General features: G+C 46.8%; 1 pseudogene; it reads left to right on the forward strand.

Annotated features, from left to right (window-relative positions):
- Positions 1–3,826: 3,826 nt before the first annotated feature.
- LOC140219587 (uncharacterized) lies at positions 3,827–17,720 on the forward strand (annotated as a pseudogene).
- Positions 17,721–18,756: the final 1,036 nt, after the last annotated feature.

The raw sequence follows: 18,756 nt of genomic DNA on the forward strand, positions 1-18,756 counted from the left end.
GACACTCTGCGCCATCCGGCGGCGCTGCCGAGAAGCTTGGGGTGCTGGTGTCTGCGAACGCTGAGAATTGTTCCCTCATTTTATGCGAACTCCGTGACGCATACTCATTGACGCGAGTTCGCGAGAGGTTCATTGAAGAGCGGCACATACCCAGTGCATTCATGGCGCAGCTCGCGCGAGGGTTGGCGTGAATAGGATAAATTGAAGGGATGTTTTCTGTAATTGTAGAGCGGTACGTTTGCAGTTGCAGATACGTAGTTATCGAAGATGGCGCCAAAGACGTCCACAACATTGCCACACACATCTTCTGGCACATACCAAATCAACCGAATTGTCATCAAAGAGGTTCATTGAAGACCAGCGCTGACCGAGTGGCACATGACCAGGGCTATAATTGACATCTTCTCTTTATCACACATCGGTACCTGCCCAATCCTGCATCTACAGTAACCCATGTCGCCGTGAAAGAACTTCGTTGGAGAGCGACGCATATGTAAAAATTGTCACACACTTAGTGAGCCAAGCTCGTCGAACGGCTGTTTTAGAACTCTGATCCCACAGCACCACAGCCCGATCCACTGTCGATTCGACCATGGTATACCTAACGTCCCAGGAAGCAGGAAAACGGGTAAATAGAAACGTATATAGTAACGAGCATAGATATATGGCCCCCGGAAAGACCGTGTAATACTCTGAGAATGCTAACGCTTTGAAATTCAGGAAGAAAGCATCCCTCGATGAAAGTCGCTGGTCATGGGATTAGCACTGAAATAAAATATAGCGACACAACCTAGAGCTGCACATAGCCAGTAGCATTTGCCTAAGCTTGCATCAAGGAGTTTTATTGAAGATCGTGTCATACGTGATGAGCCAAGTTGGTATCAGAGGTTCAGAAGAGTGACGCATACCCACGTACCTAAGATTGGTTGAAGGAGGTCCATTTAAAAACAGAACATGCCCAGCGTCCCCTACTATGCGACCCAAGTTGGTGCAGCGGTTGTTCTCGAACACGGTTCTTGCAGCAATGTAGCTTGAAGCTCTACGCATTAGACTATGCAAACTCAGTGACCCAAGTTGGCTGGATAATGGTAAGAGATATCCTGGAACGTGCATCAAGTACCCTACAAATGCGAATCAAGAAAGAAAATACTTATATAGCGCCTGGTTCTTTGTCAGCGATCATGTATGATATGATCCATTGTTTAGAAATAAGAAAAAAAGATGAATCCTCACTACTTGATGGATCAGCGATTACTTTAATAGCTGAGATACCTGCAGGGCGTGTATGTATGCATCTTCCCTGGGTTGGTGGCTTAAGCGCTCCTTTATAAATGCTCTTCCAGAAACGCGAGTGGTGGCTTTACTCTTAGGGACGATGTAGTTAAAATAACAATTCGCTCGCTTTCGTCAGCTAGTGGCAGTGTTTTTCTGCTGCTGCGCACGAGCTCGCGGATTCAATCTCCAGCCACGATGGCCTCATGTCGATGGAGGCGAAATGCAAGACCATTCGCATGCTTTGATTAAACTCCACGGTAAATAATTCAAGGTGGCCAAATTAACAGGAGCCCTCCGCTACTGCGTCGCTTGTAACCCAGTGTGCATCTGAGAAGTGCCAAATTCCACAATTTTTAGCATAACAAGGCGTTGCATTGCTCTGCTTGTCTATATGGAGATAATGCACTGGACAATATGTATGGGCCGGAGCTGTGCTCTACAATGTGCCTCGTAACCAACCGTGCCGTTTCGGAACATCAAATTCCAGAATTTTACGATAACAAAAAGTGCCATACTGCTCTATTATTCAACTCGACGACGAGCTATTTACGTTAGTGCACATTACCTCCCGTCGTCGGCCAGTGGATGGCGCCGCCTAGGTGTAGGGGATCTTTAAGTATAAAGCGTAATGCGGCACCACAAACCGAAGATGATCGTGTAGCACGAAAAAAAAAAGAAGACCCTACAAAAAAAGAAAGAAACAGTCACCTGCGCAAGCACCACCATTGTGAAGCTCCCTGAATTTAAGATTAGTCGTGAAAAGTATAGGTAAAAACGTGGCAGAGGAGGGATTCTTTGCGGTGCGGTAGATTTTCAAGTAGCCACGCTAATCTCTGCATGCTTCAAATTTTAGGTTATGGTCAGGCTGTTCCGGCGGACATGCGGGCCTGCACACAGAAGGCCACTCGTCAAAAGTTTCTCACTCCCACGAAGCAGGCCGACGAAGCTATATGGAAAGGTAGGGTGAGCGAGTTCTCAAAGGAAATACGATAATGTTGGTCCTGAAGAAGGTAACGCTTTCGGAACGAGGAATAGAATGAAAGATATGAGAGGCGTTACGTTAAACGACACGAACACAGCAGTGAAGATCAGAAAACAAGCGGGTGTAGCAACCGAAAATCTTGTTAGTATTATCAGAAAGAGCAAGGGTCGGATTGATCACGAAATACTTCGAACGCATGCTTAGGTGTCCCTTAGAGTAGCAGAAAGCGTGCCAAGGGAAGAGGAAGAATCAAGAATGCGGAAGAACAGATTTTACTGAAAATGCATACGCATCTGGCAAGACTTTTCGTAGTTAAGGTGCCGTTGCGAGGCCGGTAGTAGGTAGCCACTCTTGTTAGGCCAAATTCTTCGCTACTTAACACCAGGATTGCTTGTGTTTGTCAAGGTTGAGGATGTCACTATTACAAACTGCAGTACAGCGCAATGATATGAGCAGCCATTCAAACACGCAGTTAGGCTCACTAGCACGGTATTAAAAGCCCCAGAAAAGTAGCACAACTAAGGCACATGCGATAGAAAAGCAGGCTACGTGTTGGAGCAGCGACAACTTGAAAATAGAGAGCGCATGCATCTTTTATGTCTCTGTCGGTGGTGTCCTGCTGTAAAGATGTGCATTATCAATGTTCCAGTGTGCTGTAAGCATTGGTTAGGACGACTCAATTCCACGCTTTCTTCGGCTTGGTAAAGCATCCTTCTACGAACATCCTTCGGTGGACAAAGCTGCTCAAGGGTTTCAGTGAAAACACTGACCATAAATATTGCCTATGCACGCTTACTCTAACGCGTCTAAGTGAATGTTCTTTTTTTTTTGGTTCGCAAAACAGCACAATTTCCGCAACCATTGCCCTGCCTTCACCGAAGTTTTTCATGGTCTTCAGTCAGGGGAAAATATAGAGCGAAATATGCGCAGTCACAAGGGCGAAGTCCTATTTATTCCATTTGCAATGTACATTTTAGCATGTCGAAAAAAAAGCTTCGAGTCGAAAAAAAAGCTTTAAGTGCGTTTTTATAAAGGAGCACTCGTAGGCGAAAGATATGTTTCGAATATTTTCTGTGGAAGCTAGCGTTACCGTGAGTGCAAACTTGAATAAACCCGACGTGGTAGAAATAAAGAAACGTTTCGTCTTGGACTGGAGGGGGGAGGGAGGCGGAGTAGTATTACTATTAGTTGTGGTAAATGCAAAAGGGAAAGCAATGTCAGGTAAATGCTATATACTCTGTGCGAACTGCCACCGTGATCCAAGACATCGACGCGGTGACGGGAAGCAGAGTAGGACGGCGAGCGCGGGTGCAGTGGCGTGAGCCATGGCTGGACGCTGCTGGCCAGGGGAGATATTCTATAAGAGTCCACCCACTGGATATCTCCATTTCGACTGCTGTCGCAGTTTTGTATTGCTGGGCTACGCTCCGCGTCGAAATAGATGAAGTAGACATATCCACTAGGTGGACTCTGACAGAATACCCCCCCCCCCCCCCCCCCCCCTAGTAGGGTTGAGGTCTGCTGGCGGGGACTGCGGGCCCGCGCCACTTTCAACACTAGTGCCCGATCATGGGGGCCCGACTGCGTTCCGCGGCTGACCATGATGGTGAAGGTGGCCAGTTCCACAGCAGGTAAGAGCTCCTACTCTGGTCTACAGGACAATTTCGGCAGCGCGAGCTGCATCTTAAGTTGGTGATGATGAGCGCTGTTCCTGTGTCATCATCGTGGTACCCGGCGCGGGCACCACGGGCGCTGTCTCCAACGCACTCCTGCGGCTCCCAGCGCAACCATCGGAAGAAGGGCGCAGACGGCACATATGACTTCACCAACACGATGACATCAGCTCGAGGAGGTGCTGTAACTCCTCGGCCACACAGCATAAAGACTTCCATGGATCGAAAGCATGGATCAGCTGCGTTCACATTTCCTCCAAGGTCGAGGTCGAGTTCGGGGAGACCAAAAGCCAATTGTCAGCGGCAGTGGAAGAAACGACGTCACCGTATCGCTTTCGTCACGGATGGTGGCCGACGTCGTAGCCCAACCGCACCACTCCAAAGAGACGCTAGCGCTGTTCTCGAGATGATTTTCCTTCTGGGTACCCAAGCACCTCACATGGCTGACCGGTATTTGTGCAGTTCCGTAACATATAGTAGCCGGCTGCATCCCTTAGTTACGCGCTGAATCACTCTTTATAATCAGGTCACTGAGGGAGACTGGATTTGCACCTGGAATTTTAAATTTTTGCTAGTGCCAGACTTCAGAAACTCGGAAGCTGCACTACCAGGTCTGCCGCATCTTTGCCAGGTAGGTGGACGAGAAGGCAGCGAGAGTAAGGACCTAGGAGCTCCTAGAAAGCCTTGGCGACTCGCACATTTCCTTTCCCGCATATCCACGTCTGGTGCACTATCACGCAAGGTATTACCCGAAGGTGGGGGCACCACACCATCGCTAGAGGCCACGGCTGGTTAGTGCCATCGCCTTCGCAGAGGGAGGGGTAGTGTGGAGACTGCTACCTTGATCAGCGATAATGGAGCTAGTGCCAGAGGAGGACAACGAAGACGCCAACGGTGGTGCACACCGTGACTTGACTCGGCTCGCCGGAGCTTAAGACTGCTGGCTGAGACTGTGGGGTTGTGGCCATTTCCGAGAACTTACGTGCCAACACTAGCGCACGGTGCGCAACTTCGTCGGTGTTTACGCCGTTAGGATTTCGGTTATATTTTTTTTTCGCTCATTTAGTTGTGCCCACTGTTGACAAAAGTCTGAGATTGTTACCTGAGTCGCCATGGATCTCTTGCCTGACTGATAATGGTGGGAAAGCACCCCATAGCAGAGTGAAAGCCGCCGCTGTGTGTGTGTGTGTGTGTGTGTGTGTGTGTGTGTGTGTGCGCGCGCGCGTGTGTGTGTGTGTGTGTGCGCGCGCGTGTGTGTGTGCGCGCGCGCGTGTGCACGTGTGCGCGTGTGCGCGTGTGTGTGTGTGTGTGTGTGTGTGTGCGTGCGTGTGTGTGTGCGTGTGCGTGTGCGGGTGTGCGGGTGTGCGTGTGCGTGTGTGCGTGCGTGTGCGTGTACGTGTACGTGTGTGTGTGTGTGTGTGTGTGTTTGTGTGTGTGTAGTTACGCTGTAGAGTGAGCAGTTCAGTTTTCCCCGTGCCTTAAGGGTAATTGCGGATAGCGCTTCGGGGTGAATCGAACGATGGCGCATGACATTTTGAATATCCACATTTCAATAGGGAAACGGTAAAATAACGAAAGCTTTGGAAGTGATGAACTATCTGACGGCTGCATCGCAAACGGTGTATCGACTAAACCGAATTGGTCTTTAGTGAACTTTGCATATTTAGAACACCATTGAAATCGCTGGCTTCTACTTTTGTTTGAGTGGCCATTGAGCTAAAAAGGCTAAAATATCAATAACGAGTTGTAAACTTTATGCCTTAGTTACTCGGTGGTTTAGCACGTTTTGAAGTCGTCAAGCATGCGTTAGACCCAAGGTATCTTATGTCCAGTTATAGCAGCACAAAGTATTTTATTTTCAGTGTTCTCACAAGCTATAGAGTTTTTCATGTCAGTGCGATTGTGGTAAAATTCAAAGTGTCAGAAGCACTACGTTGCTATATAAAGCAAATGCGTTCTGTTCGAGGAGACTTGTACAGGCACTGCGGGTTGTTTAATGCGTAAGCATTCTTAAGCGAGGGCCCAGCCTATCAAGCAAAAAGTGTAATGTGTTGTATCAGCACAAAATGCGCAATTTGCGAAGTTAATAGATTTATCGTTGTAATAGTGTAAATGCAAATGACTGGTAGCTTTATAATTATAACTGATACATAACAATAGAAACGAAATAAAGAAAATAGTGATCCGAGAGAATTCTCATTGGGATACATACGGCTCCTTAATAAAATGCATGGGTACGCCTATTCGTGAGAAAACTGAAATTTCGGGGTGGGCCAACATAAATTCAGGGGTGCACCAATTGAAATTTGGGCGTAGGTCAACTTGCAATTTGGGAATGTGCGAATATAAATGTGGCGGTGGGCCAACCTAAATTTCGGTGTGGGCCAACTTATACGTGGGGGTGGGCAACCTTCAACTGGGAATGGGCCAACTTGAAGTTTAGGTGTGGGTTAACCGAATTTTGGAAGTGGCCCAACTCGAAAGTCAGAGGGAAGCGTGAGAGAGGAGTCCAAGCTTCATACTTTCCTAATACCTGATGAGTTTAAGGGGTGGCGATACGGTCTGCCACTACATTGGTTCAATCGCATTAACGTAGAAATTCATTCTGAGATGGCACAGGTGAAAACTTTGGTTTCACCATAATTGCGCCCCATCTTGCTGCAGTCGACAAGCTGGCACCTGGCACAAGGCAATTGGCGTGTCGCAGTGAGTTGAAAGGCGTGCATTGATGATCGATATTCTCTTTCAGGGCATACGCCATAGCAAAGGTAACAACACTGCATGACCCCCTTTATGAGAAAATAAGGTACATCTGCGGTGAAGGGCCGCATCAGTAATTAGGAGCGCCACTGCAAATATTTTCAGCAACTGTTTCATTGCTGTGGGAGAGGCCGTCTGCGGCATGCAAATTCTGGTTACGCACGTCATTCAAGACCTCAGCAACACCAGCTGGGCATAGTGCTTTCGAAAAATGTCGGCAGAACGTGAAACGAGAGATCACCTTGGGGAAATACTACAGTGCAATGAAAATTAGAGTAACGAAGCCATCTGGAACCTAATCGACGATTGCATGCTGGCGCAGTTAAAGTAAGAACTAAAGTAATGAGCAATACGTAATGGGCAATATGGCCCCAGCATTGTCGTCTGGTCGGCTGCTCACTCGCTGGTTTCGGCCATCTTGTTTCCACTGTCGCAGGTGGTATTTTTGTGTACATTGTTTGGTTTCGCGTACGGTATTCGGACTACTGTTATTAGAGACTTTTAGCGTGTCCGGTATTCGGGCAAGCGCGGGCGGTTTTCCGGTTTAGCGGGGGCGCCAACGTGAGCGGCCAGATTGGTGGCGCCAGCTGGTGGCGCAAAGCTCAACCACACAAACACAGAGCTAATTACTATATTCTGCTTAGCTGCTGGCGTAAATTTTCGACAGTGGCGTAATCGTGTTCACAATTACGCCGCTGCCAAAAATTTGCACGGGTGGCGAAGCAGGATATGGTGAGTTACTGCAGTTTTAACTATGCGTTTGTCTGGTTGAGCTCTACAACACCAGGCGGCTTCACCGCTCACGTTTACGCCCCGACCATCCGGTAATCCGCCCAAACCGCTCCAGTTTACCGGAATAGCGTACAAGCTAAAAGTCTCTATTCTTTCTTATGTCATCACGTGACCGAGATTTGTTGACGGTGGTTAAGGGGTATACGAAATCCCACAATTTTCGTGCCGGTCAGGTGGACTTTATGCTCCCAGCCACTGAGTTTTCAACATACAGACATACAGATATCCATCTATTTAACCCCACAAAGCCCAGAAGAACATTTCACGTCACATAAAATATAAACAAGCTTTGCACATTTATATCTGGCCATGGAGAGTATATTGATAAGAAACAGTGAAATAATAATTTAGTAAAGATTAGTTAAAACTGTAATTTCTTTATCAGTAATCGATAGGCTGAACAATGCACAACATGAAACAAGTATGGTTTCTGCGTGAGGTTTCCAGAGCTTTAGTCAGGGTCCTTATATACGAAACTCAGCGTATTAAAAATTATGCGTTGAGGTGTGTGGGGTTTGTTGAATCCCAAACTGAAATCGAGTTAATTTCTTTCTTCGTTTTCAGAATGTGATTAAAAGCATCGAGAACAGATTCAGACAGGAAAATGTATGGTGCGCTATCCTCGTAATGCACATTCATAGTGCTGAAAGGGTAGCCAGATTGGGCTATTCATAGCCAAATTGGGCTACCTTTTGTCCGAGTTGGCGTCCGAATTTTCGTTTGACTGTGGGGCTATTTTTCGGCTACATCTTTTTCCTATGCAAAAGAGAAAGTGAACGTAGGTAAGAACAAATGAAAAGCACGCTGGAATCAAAATGCGGACCACAACAGGGTAAAGAAATTGAGCACGTCTGCTACAAAATCAAAATTTGCAAGTTCTATGTAAGAGAAGACGTATGCATGTCAAAAGCTCAAGGATCACGGCCTTTTGATAATTTTAATTAAGAAAGCCGGCCTCACGAAACACGTCTCCATATGCGAACTAACGCTCACTGCGCGCGCGCCAGCGAACATAGACTGTTTGCTGTCTCCATATGTGAGCTTTCGGCGTCCTATGTTTGAAGCATGAGTTGCTTTTAGCTCCCGTTGACGGTGCGCCGCGGAGGAGCTCGACGCCAGAGCGGAGGGAGAACACCGAGCTGAACCCAACCGAAATTTGCCGATTTTTCTACCTGCCGCATGGCGCCTAAGTGGCAATTCCCTCGGAACCTTCCTGCCCGAATTGCTCCTCCTCCAACGCCAGCGTAGAACCTATACTCTTCCGTTGCCCCACAGCCACCACAGCCATCCGTTTCCTACACAACTCCTAACCCTACTCCTGTGTTTGCTGTCATTACTCGTATCAAATGCAGCCGTCGAACGAATATTCAGCCTGGTCTCGCTCATTAAAACCGACCTTCGAAATAGAATGTCGAAGGAGACATTCGTAGCGCTCGTCCACGTTTAGTTTTGCCTGGCCAGGAACGGAGGCTTCTGCAAGGATTTTAAACCGGGCCAGGAATTTTGGTTCCGTTTCAGCTCTGACATATTGAATTGACCAAGCAGTTCCACTTCGCAATAAGCTCGTGATGCTTAATCATAGCATATTGTTGTTGTCTATATATCGTACTAGATTTTGTTCCAACCACCATCTATTGTGTTAGACTTTGTCTTGCAATTTCTTGTAGTTTTTCGTTTAGTGCATTTTGTGGTGTTAAGCGAAATTATCATGAGATGTAAGTAATAATACTGAACGCCTGAATGCAAGACATTGCTTAGCGTGTTTATTGCGCGGTGCTATTTGTGCGTTGTTCTTTTCGTGATTTTTCGGTGCTCGGCGAAAAAAAATACAGTGCATTTGCAATGAAGACCGCATTTGCCTTATCATGAATTTGCCTGCTGCCTGCGTTTCTGCATGAGCTTGTGCAGCATGTGTTTTCCGTGCCGAATGGCCTCGTCAGGGAGCTCCGACACGATGTGCGCGGAGGTCATGCGTGATCAAGTGTGGAAAATCTCTTATATAGGTATTGATGCCGAAAAAAATTCAATATCCTTAAGAAATGACTGCACAAAAAGACAAAGCTTTATGGCTACTTTTGGGCTACCCAAAAGTGTCGCTTTTGGCTACACTGGCCAATTGGCTACCTGTGGTTGGAGCGATCTGGCAACTCTGAGTGCAGCTAATCGACTGCAAACGTAAAAAAAAAGAAGAAATGTTCCCTCTTTCTTGGGAATCGGTCATCAGACGAAAGCGAAATGTGCCTTCGTAGAAGTAACTGTAGCTTTGTTGGACGTTCAGGAATACATTACCATAAATTTGCAGTCACTACTTGTCACTACTTGTGACGACTTTGGTGTTCTGCGGAATGAAGAATGGCTGGCCTCAACTCACCCTCTTCATTTCCTGGTGCACTGAGGTGAACAACATTTGTATACAATCACACTAATGTTTTATGCTGCGAACAATAAAATAAACACCAAATGAGGACGCGACGCATTTGCTTAGCGGATAGTGCGTTGCGCTGCTAAGCCCGAAGTTACGGAATCAAATCTCGGCCACGGTGGCCGTGTCTCCGTGCTGGTTAAATGCAAAAGCGACTGCTTCCTGTGCGTTGGGTGGACCTTATAGAACCGCAGAGAGTCAAAATTATCCAGCAGTCCCACCACTGAGGCGTACCTCACGATCAGATCGCGATTCTGGCACGTTAAATCCCAGAGCAAAATTGCACCGGTGGAGTTATTTTTTATTCGAATTTACCCACACAATGAAAGAACCATTGTCACGAAGTGCACAATATGTTCTGCATGGCAAATGTGGGTGGTGCGCAACCAAAGTAGAATCGCAGTTACTTGCTGAAGGATCATACGCGGGGCCACCAGCGCTTTTATGCGAAGGCATCAGTGCACTCATTTTTTTCTCTACAGAAGTATTGCTGTTCATAGTCCAAAGAATTTTCCATGACGTGGCTTTCTTGCGCGCGGTCCTTGCACCTATGAACTTTTTCTTGCATGCACGAGACGCGCATTGACGTATATAGCGCTGACGTATTGTGCTCAAGCTTTCTACAGGAATGCGGTTCTTTTAACCTTCGGCCTAAATCAATTATTTTTGTTCCTTCGCCACTCCTGCGCGATACCTGTCCACACTTGTCAAAGCTAAGGTATTGTAGTGGGTTGGTTAGCGCATGAGCAGTCCTATTTTTTTTTTTTTTGCTTTGAAAGTTCGACGCTCTGAAACTATGACGCCTAAAGATATTTTTAAGGGTTCTACTGTTCAATGTACTCCATATTCACGTCAAGCTGTTCGTCACTTCGCATTTTTGCACTTCATAAGGTCACTGTACTCATTCCGAGGCGCATTCTTTCCAGCACTAACGCGTTTTGTTTCATCGCATTTGTCACCTCTCGATTATATAATTTTAAGAAATAATTTACTCAGTGGCATCTGGCAGTCACTTCCAGCTTCAGATAATGTAAACTCTTCACGTTATTTTCCGGTGTACTCAACTCAGACCAAGGTAATAAAAAAATGAAATAACAAATTAGAGTAGAAACCATCTCAGACTAACCGTTGACATTCATGAGATTGGCATTCCAGCAACAGAGCGGCACACCGTATTGATACCACCGAAGAAGATCATGTATGAGGCGCACGATTTTAGACAGCGTCCGCCATCACGCTTTTCTCTTGATAGGTGCGCCATTCAGGGGCGCTGATGCAAAGACCGCGCGTGGAACGTGTCTGAATGCGCTATGCTTATTCAGACATGATTGTCGGAACAGACACGATTCGGCCTCGATTCCGCCCACATCGGAGTAACTTCAATTAATTGCTAATTCTCATTGAAGAGTGGCTCGCACCGAGTGGCACATCGCCAGTGACGGAAGTTGTCTTCTGTGCCAGACAGCTGCCAGCAGCAACTTGTCTATTCATCAAATACACGTGGACAAAGTCGTGCACTTGTAAACTCCCTAGTCTTCTACCTCTATCGACAGATATATCCGGCGATTAAGCAACAACGAACGCAAATCACAGTGGAATAAGCAAGGAAAGCTTCGCATTAGTATTGGTTTGAGCCACAGAACTCTGACGTCTACACGGGTTGAATGAAAATTGTTAGTCACTTAGCGCCTCTACTTGCTGGCATCTCCGAAGTGAAGCCGGGTAAACGGTACGTGAAAAGCGAACAATACGAAATATTGGCTGCTATGAATACGTTGCAGCGGCGTGGCTAACGCCTCCAGAGCAGGCGAAGAAGATGGGCTCACTTGCAGGTAGCTCTTGAATAGAACACGCTAGCCAGCTCGACCTGAGCGCCCGCAGTGTCGGCTGCTCCCGATATCCCGCTGCCGCTTGGCAGGCCGACCTGGTTACGGCGGCTACCTCTTCGAGCTGCCTCCCACGAATTTTTGACGCGGACGACCTAAACCCTACTTCCCACAAGTTGGCGACACCGGCGTCCGAGCCCAGCCATGCCAGAAAACCACAAATTGGTGACACCGGACGATAAAGCCCAGCCGTAACAGCGCCAGTGCACCCACTCTAGCAAGGCGAGTAGTGACGTGGCCTCACTTGGTCTGGCAGACATCCCTCGATTGTAGAGTGTTCGGGAATTCTACATCGACATGCCGGACATCTGGTTCATCTAGCTGAACAGCCATTGTTTTCGCAACAAAGTTCAATGCTGCGACTGGGTTCCAGGCCCTGGCTGCCATCCCCGGACCCGCCATCTACGCGGACTAGCGGGCAGCTATCCGGGGTCACTACATCAACTGAAGCGCTCACTCACAACAGCTCTCGTCATTTGAACTGTCGCGTCATTCCGCGTCTCGTGGCCCCACATCGCCTGTACCCACGCTTGCCGTTGGTCAGCTCACGCGCCGGCCCCAGCATCAAACCTCTACTACCACCATCAGCCTCCTGCTGCGCGAGAACTCTCTCTAAGTATTTCACTGGGCCAAACGCGAGCGTGTTCAGCTATTCTATGGCCTGTCACTCTCTTGCCTTGGATGTTTCCATACGCTGTCCGCATTCCGTTCGGGGGCACCTGTCTCATCACCGTTACAGAGGCTCTTCCACAGATTTCACTAGGTGCAAATTTTGCTCTTGCAGGCACGGCGGAAACCACCACAGCTGGTTAAAAAAAATCGAGGACGCTTAAGCTTCACTTTTAAGAGTGGAACGCGATAGCATTTAAAGATCCCTGACTGCTTCTCACGTTTCCCGGCAACTGTACCGTATATGACAGTTTTAGTTTAGTGTGTGTCGCCTTAGGTACGGTAAACGTAAGCACCTTTGCGTGATGTTACGGTGCGCGTCCTTTCAAATCTTTTAGTTAATCGTATGGGAACGCAAACATAATATAAAACGTAGGTGGACGTAGCGCCATCTCTTATTTAAATCCGTAATTATTTCCTGTTTTGGATACAAGCGAGTCGCATGTAGCCGCGGAAATGGCCAATCCGTTTATGTGTGAGAGAAAACATCGCGACAAACAACGATTCAGCAGCAGGTATTGTGTCGAACGTCCTGTTCCTTTGCGCAGACTCATGGCGCGTTCTTTTGGACCCTTTTTCCTTGGCTTACTTAAGCTGGGACGACACTGAAGCAATTATGACGCGCGAGCGACAACCAGGAGCAAGGTTGTATACATCCAGGAATGGGCTCCTCAACATAGATGCCATCCCAGACCACATGTTCCGTAGCCAATTTTGGTTTGAAAAAGCAGACTTCTTTATTCTTATGAAAGCGTTGAAAGTGCCGGACTATGTGAGAAGCGTTAGAGTGTCTGCCCAGGAAGCCCTGTGCATGTGCTTTCGTCGCCTAGCCGACCCCAACCGCCTGTGTGATTTGCAAGACTTCGTCGGTCGCCAGTACAGCGACATTTCAAGTGTGTCGAACAAAATTATGTTCCACATTGAAAGAAAGTTTGGGTTTCTACTTGACAGTCTGCTCTGCCACCAATGGCTCACACCGGCGGATTTGCGGGACATGAGCAATGTAGGTTTAATGGCGTATTATTATTTCTTACTTCATATTTTCGTATTACAAATGAGTGAGAAATCCCCTTGATATGTATTGAACTTTTGAAGAACTGCCCTGACTTTACGATTGCTTCCAGGCAGTTCATTTGAAAGGCGCTCCACTGGATAACTGCTGGGCGTTTATAGATGGCAAAACTTGATCCATATGCTAGTCGGCCAATGATCAGCGAGTGTACTTTTCCGGCCACAAAAGACTGCATGCACTGAAGTACCAGGCACTGATGTGCGCGAATGGGCTCGTCTCTGAACTCGACTGGCCGTAGCCTGGGAGCAGGCATGATTCTGGTAGGTGTCAATTTATGCATTGAGTGGTGCTCGCACGTTTCCCATATATGTGCGAGACCTCGCTGCAGAGCTCAATAAACAGCATTGGTAATAGTTACTGCTGCCCTCATACAACTGCTTTTTTTTATTTCATTTTATATTGACTGACCCTTTAATATCGCGATAATTTGGAATCTTAGGAAAAAGGCACCCCTTTGTGCCCTGCTTATGGGTGGTTTATTGACTCCTTGCTCAACTAAATTTTCTTATTGCCATTATAATGCATGTATTATAATGCTGCAGCGGTGGCTGCAGCGGTGGCTGAGAGGTAGAACATCCGCCTCGCGTAGAAGAGGACCGTGGTTCGAATCCCCGTGCCGCGCGATTTTCCACAGGATTGAAAAAAAATATCCGCGAGTTGATAAAATTGCACAAACTGGCCTGGAGTGCGGCCATATCCCGATGACCAGAACCGGTAACGCACTCCCTCACCAGAGCAGGATTGGCCACGCTGGTGCAGTACTTGGCCACAACCTCCTATATGAACACAACAATCAAACCCCGGCCCTCAGTCCCCAGCAGCTGCGGAGCAACTGACCACGGTGGCGGTCAGACCTGTGACACAGCAGAGGGTGCTAAGAATCCCTGGATCCGGACAGGCCGCCATTGGAATCTGAACCTGGCAACGTTTAACGCTAGAACTTTATCTAGTGAGGCGAGTCTAGCAATACCATTGGAGCAATTAGAGGGCAGTAAATGGGACAGAATAGGGCTCAGTGAACGTAGGAAGACAAAACAAGCCTATACAGTGCTAAAAAGCGGGCCCGTCCTGTGCTACCGGGGATTAGCGGAGAGACGAGAACTAGGTGACAGATTCCTGAATAATAAGGATATAGCCGGTAACATAGATGAACTATATAGCATTAAGGAGAGGGTGGAAGGTCTGATTGTGAAACCTAATGAGAGGTACAAATTGAACGTTGTACAGGTCTTCGCCCCTACAACCAGTCATGAGGACCAGGAAGTCGAAAGCTTCTACGAAGACGTGGAATCGGTGATGGGTAAAGGCAAAACAATATACACTATACTGATGGGTGACTTCAATGCCAAGGTAGGCAAGAAGCAGGCTGGAGACAAGGCAGGGGGGTAATATGGCATGGCCACTAGGAATAGCAGGGGAGAGTTATTAGTAGACCTTGCAGAACAGAATAACATGCGGATAATGAATACCGTCCTCCGCAAGTGGGATAATCAAAAGTGAACGTGGAGGAGTGAAATAGACTTTATACCATGCGCTAACCTTGGCATCATACGAGATGTTGCCGTGATCGGCAAGGTGCGCTGCAGTGACCATAGGATGGTAAGAACTCGAATTAGTCTAGGCTTGAGGAGGGAACGGAAGGAACCGGTACATAAGAAGCCGATCAATGAGTTAGCGGTAAGAGGGAAAATAGAGGAATTCCAGATCAAGGTACAGAACAGGTATTCGACTTTAACACGTTAAGAGGACCTTAGTGTTGAATCAATTAACGACAATCTTATGGGCATCATTAATGAGTCTGCAATAGAAGTCGGTGGCAACACCGTCAGACAGGATACCAGTAAGCTATCGCAGGAGACGAAAGATCTGATCAAGAAACGCCAATGTATGAAAGCCTCTAACCCTACAGCTAGAATAGAACTGGCAGAACTTTCGAAGTTAATCAACAAGCGTAAGACAGCTGACATAAGGACGTCTAATATAGAAAGAATTGAACATGCTCTCAGGAACGGAGGAAGCATAAAAGCAGTGAAAAAGAAACTAGGAATAGGCAAGAATCAGATGTATGCCTTAAGAGACAAAGCCGGCAATATCATTACTAATATGGATGAGATCGTTCAAGTGGCTGAGGAGTTCTATAGAGATTTACACATTACTAGTGGCACAAACGACGATAATGGAAGAGAGAATAATCTAGAGGAATTTCAAATCCCACAAGTAACGCCGGAAGAAGTAAAGAAAGCCTTGGGAGCTATGCAAAGGGTGAAGGCAGCTGGGGAGGATCAGGTAACAGCAGATTTGTTGAAGGATGGTGGGCAGATTGTTCTAAACAAACGGGCCACCCTGCATACGCAATGCCTCATGACTTCGAGCGTACCGAAATCTTGGAAAAACGTTAAGATAATCCTAATCCATAAGAAAGGGGACGCCAAAGACTTGAAAAATTATAGACCAAAGAGCTTGCTGTCCGTTGCCTACAAAGTACTTACTAAGGTAATTGCAAATAGGATCAAGAACACCTTAGACTTCTGTCAACCAAAGGACCAGGCAGGATTCCGTAAAGGCTACTGAACAATAGACCATATTCACACTATCAATCAGGTGACAGAAAAATGTGCGGAATATAACCAACCTTTATATATAGCTTTCATTGATTACGAGAAAGCGTTTGATTCAGTCGAAACCTCAGCAGTCATGGAGGCATTGCGGAATCAGGGTGTAGACGAGCCGTATGTAAAAACACTGAAAGATATCTATTGTGGCTCCACAGCCACTGTAGTCCTCCATAAAGAAAGCAACAAAATCCCAATAAACAAAGGCATCAGGCAGGGAGATACCACCTCTCCAACGCTATTCACAGCGTGTTTACAGGAGTTATTCAGAGACCTGGATTGGGAAGAACTGGGGATAAGAGTTAATGGAGAATACCTTAGTAACTTGCGATTCACTGATCATATTGCCTTGCTTAGTAACTCAGGAGACCAACTGCAATGCATGCTGACTGACCTGGAGAGGCAAAACCGAATGGTGGGTCTAAAAATTAATCTGCAGAAAACTAAAGTAATGTTTAACAGTCTGGGAAGAGAACAGCAGTTTACGATAGGTAGCGACGCACTGGAAGTGGTAAGGGAATACATCTACTTAGGACAGGTAGTGACTGCGGATCCGGATCATGAGACTGAAATAATCAGAAGAATAAGAATGGGCTGGGGTGCGAGTGGCAGGCATTCTCCGATCATGAACAGCAGGTCGCCATTATCCCTCAAGAGAAAAGTATATAACAGCTGTGTCTTACCAGTACTTACGTACGAGGCAGAAACTTGGAGGCTTACGAAAAGGGTTCTACTGAAATTGAGAACGACGCAACGAGCTATGGAAAGAAGAATGATAGGTGTAACGTTAAGGGATAAGAAAAAAGCAGATTGGGTGAGGGAACAAACGTGAGCTAATGATATCTTAGTTGAAATCAAGAAAAAGAAATGGACACGGGCAGGACATGTAATGAGGAGGGAAGAGAAGCGATGGTCATTAAGGGTTACGGACTTGATTTCAAGGGACGGGAACCGTAGCGGAGGGCGGCAGAAAGTTAGGTGGGCGGATGAGATTAAGAAGTTTGCACGGACAACATGGCCACAATTAGTACATGACCGGGGCAGTTGGAGAATTATGGGAGAGGCCTTTGCCCTGCAGGGGGCGAACCAGGCTGATTATTATTATTATTATTATTATTATTATAACACTTTGTCAAATGACCCTGAGGCCCTAATTTCTATTATGCTGTACATTCAGGAATTCTGCGTGAGAACAAGCTCTACGAGATACGGGAGCTTCTAGTCCCACAAGAAGACTTTGGGATATACGGAGATTCTGCTTATCCACTGCGACCACTTCTTATGAAGCCTTACGGTGGTGTGCGACTCACAAGCATGGAAGAGCAGTTGAATGGTGTTATGGGCGCTGTGAGGCAATGTGCGGAATGGGGATTCTGCAAGATAATCTCGCAGTTTGCTTTTGTGGACTTCAAATAAAAAAAAAACGAAAGCTTTTCTTGCAGGCTGTGCCTAAAATATACCGAGAAAGCGTGCTTCTCATCAATTGTCAGACATGTATGTATGACAGCCAGGTGTCCTCCTACTTCGGGCTGGAGCCGCCTTGCCTTTTCGGTTATCCGCATCCCAGACAGCAATGAGCAAGGACACTGAACATACTGTAATATTCTTGCAGACACCAGAATATTCAGCTCATTATTATTTATGACTTTATTTTGCTTACAAGTGCTTCAAGAAGGGCAAGCAGTGCTTGTTGAGTGACGTTTTGCAGGCGTTTTTATTTCTTGTTCTTCGTACAGATCACCAGCCGGTAACTTAAGGTCTAGCTCACGCAGCTGAATATCCTTTTGCATTCTGTATTGCTTGAGTTTATTCTTCTTCTCTATCCTCAGTTTCTTTCCTGCTCCGCTTATTTCACCTGTATTCTTTCCATTTCCACTGCTATGTCCTTCTTATTAATATTGCTTTCACGTCGCCACCATTCCTCCAGGAACTCATGATCTGCATTTCGTTCTGCTGGAAGCCTCCGCCTTCCTGAAAAAAAAAAATATAATGACATGAATAGCAAATTTGCCTATGTATTACTGAATAGTATGTTGTGTGAATTCACGATGAGGTTCTTGCTGTATTTTATATATTTTTCCTGATGAAGTTTTTTTTAACAAACCATGCACGGCTCTGGTTTGTTGACGAGCAATGTGTATATTTCACTGGCAGCACTGAGGGTGCTGGCAGAAAGAGCACAGGTAAATGGGAGGGTATATGGCATGGTAAAAAAGCGGGGTACGTTCTTTTTACGTGCACGGAGGAGTAGCGAATTTTTCCAAAATGCTTGCTGCGAGCAGTTTGTATTCTCGGCATTTTAATGTCGCCAGATTCATCCTATTCCGGGTGAGCGCCCGTTTCTGACCGCCTCACTGTGTTGCGTGTAGAGGCACTGCTTCACGTGGCACCCATTGGGTGTTCTCATCTGGATATATGGGGTCGCAGGGTGAAGCGAAAACGTCGTTGCCATAACATATTATGTCAAACAGCTGAGTCCAGCTCTCTGGGGGCTCCAATGCTGAAGGACTGGCCGGCGAGGTTACGAAAATATGCACCGCATGAGTTCAGGTGGTGGAATAAATATTCATTAGAGAAAATACGACTGGGTACGCTTGAATGCCAGGACTCAGT

Source organism: Dermacentor andersoni, chromosome 7 (genome assembly GCF_023375885.2).
Source record: "Dermacentor andersoni chromosome 7, qqDerAnde1_hic_scaffold, whole genome shotgun sequence".
Taxonomy (NCBI): Eukaryota; Metazoa; Arthropoda; class Arachnida; order Ixodida; family Ixodidae; genus Dermacentor; species Dermacentor andersoni.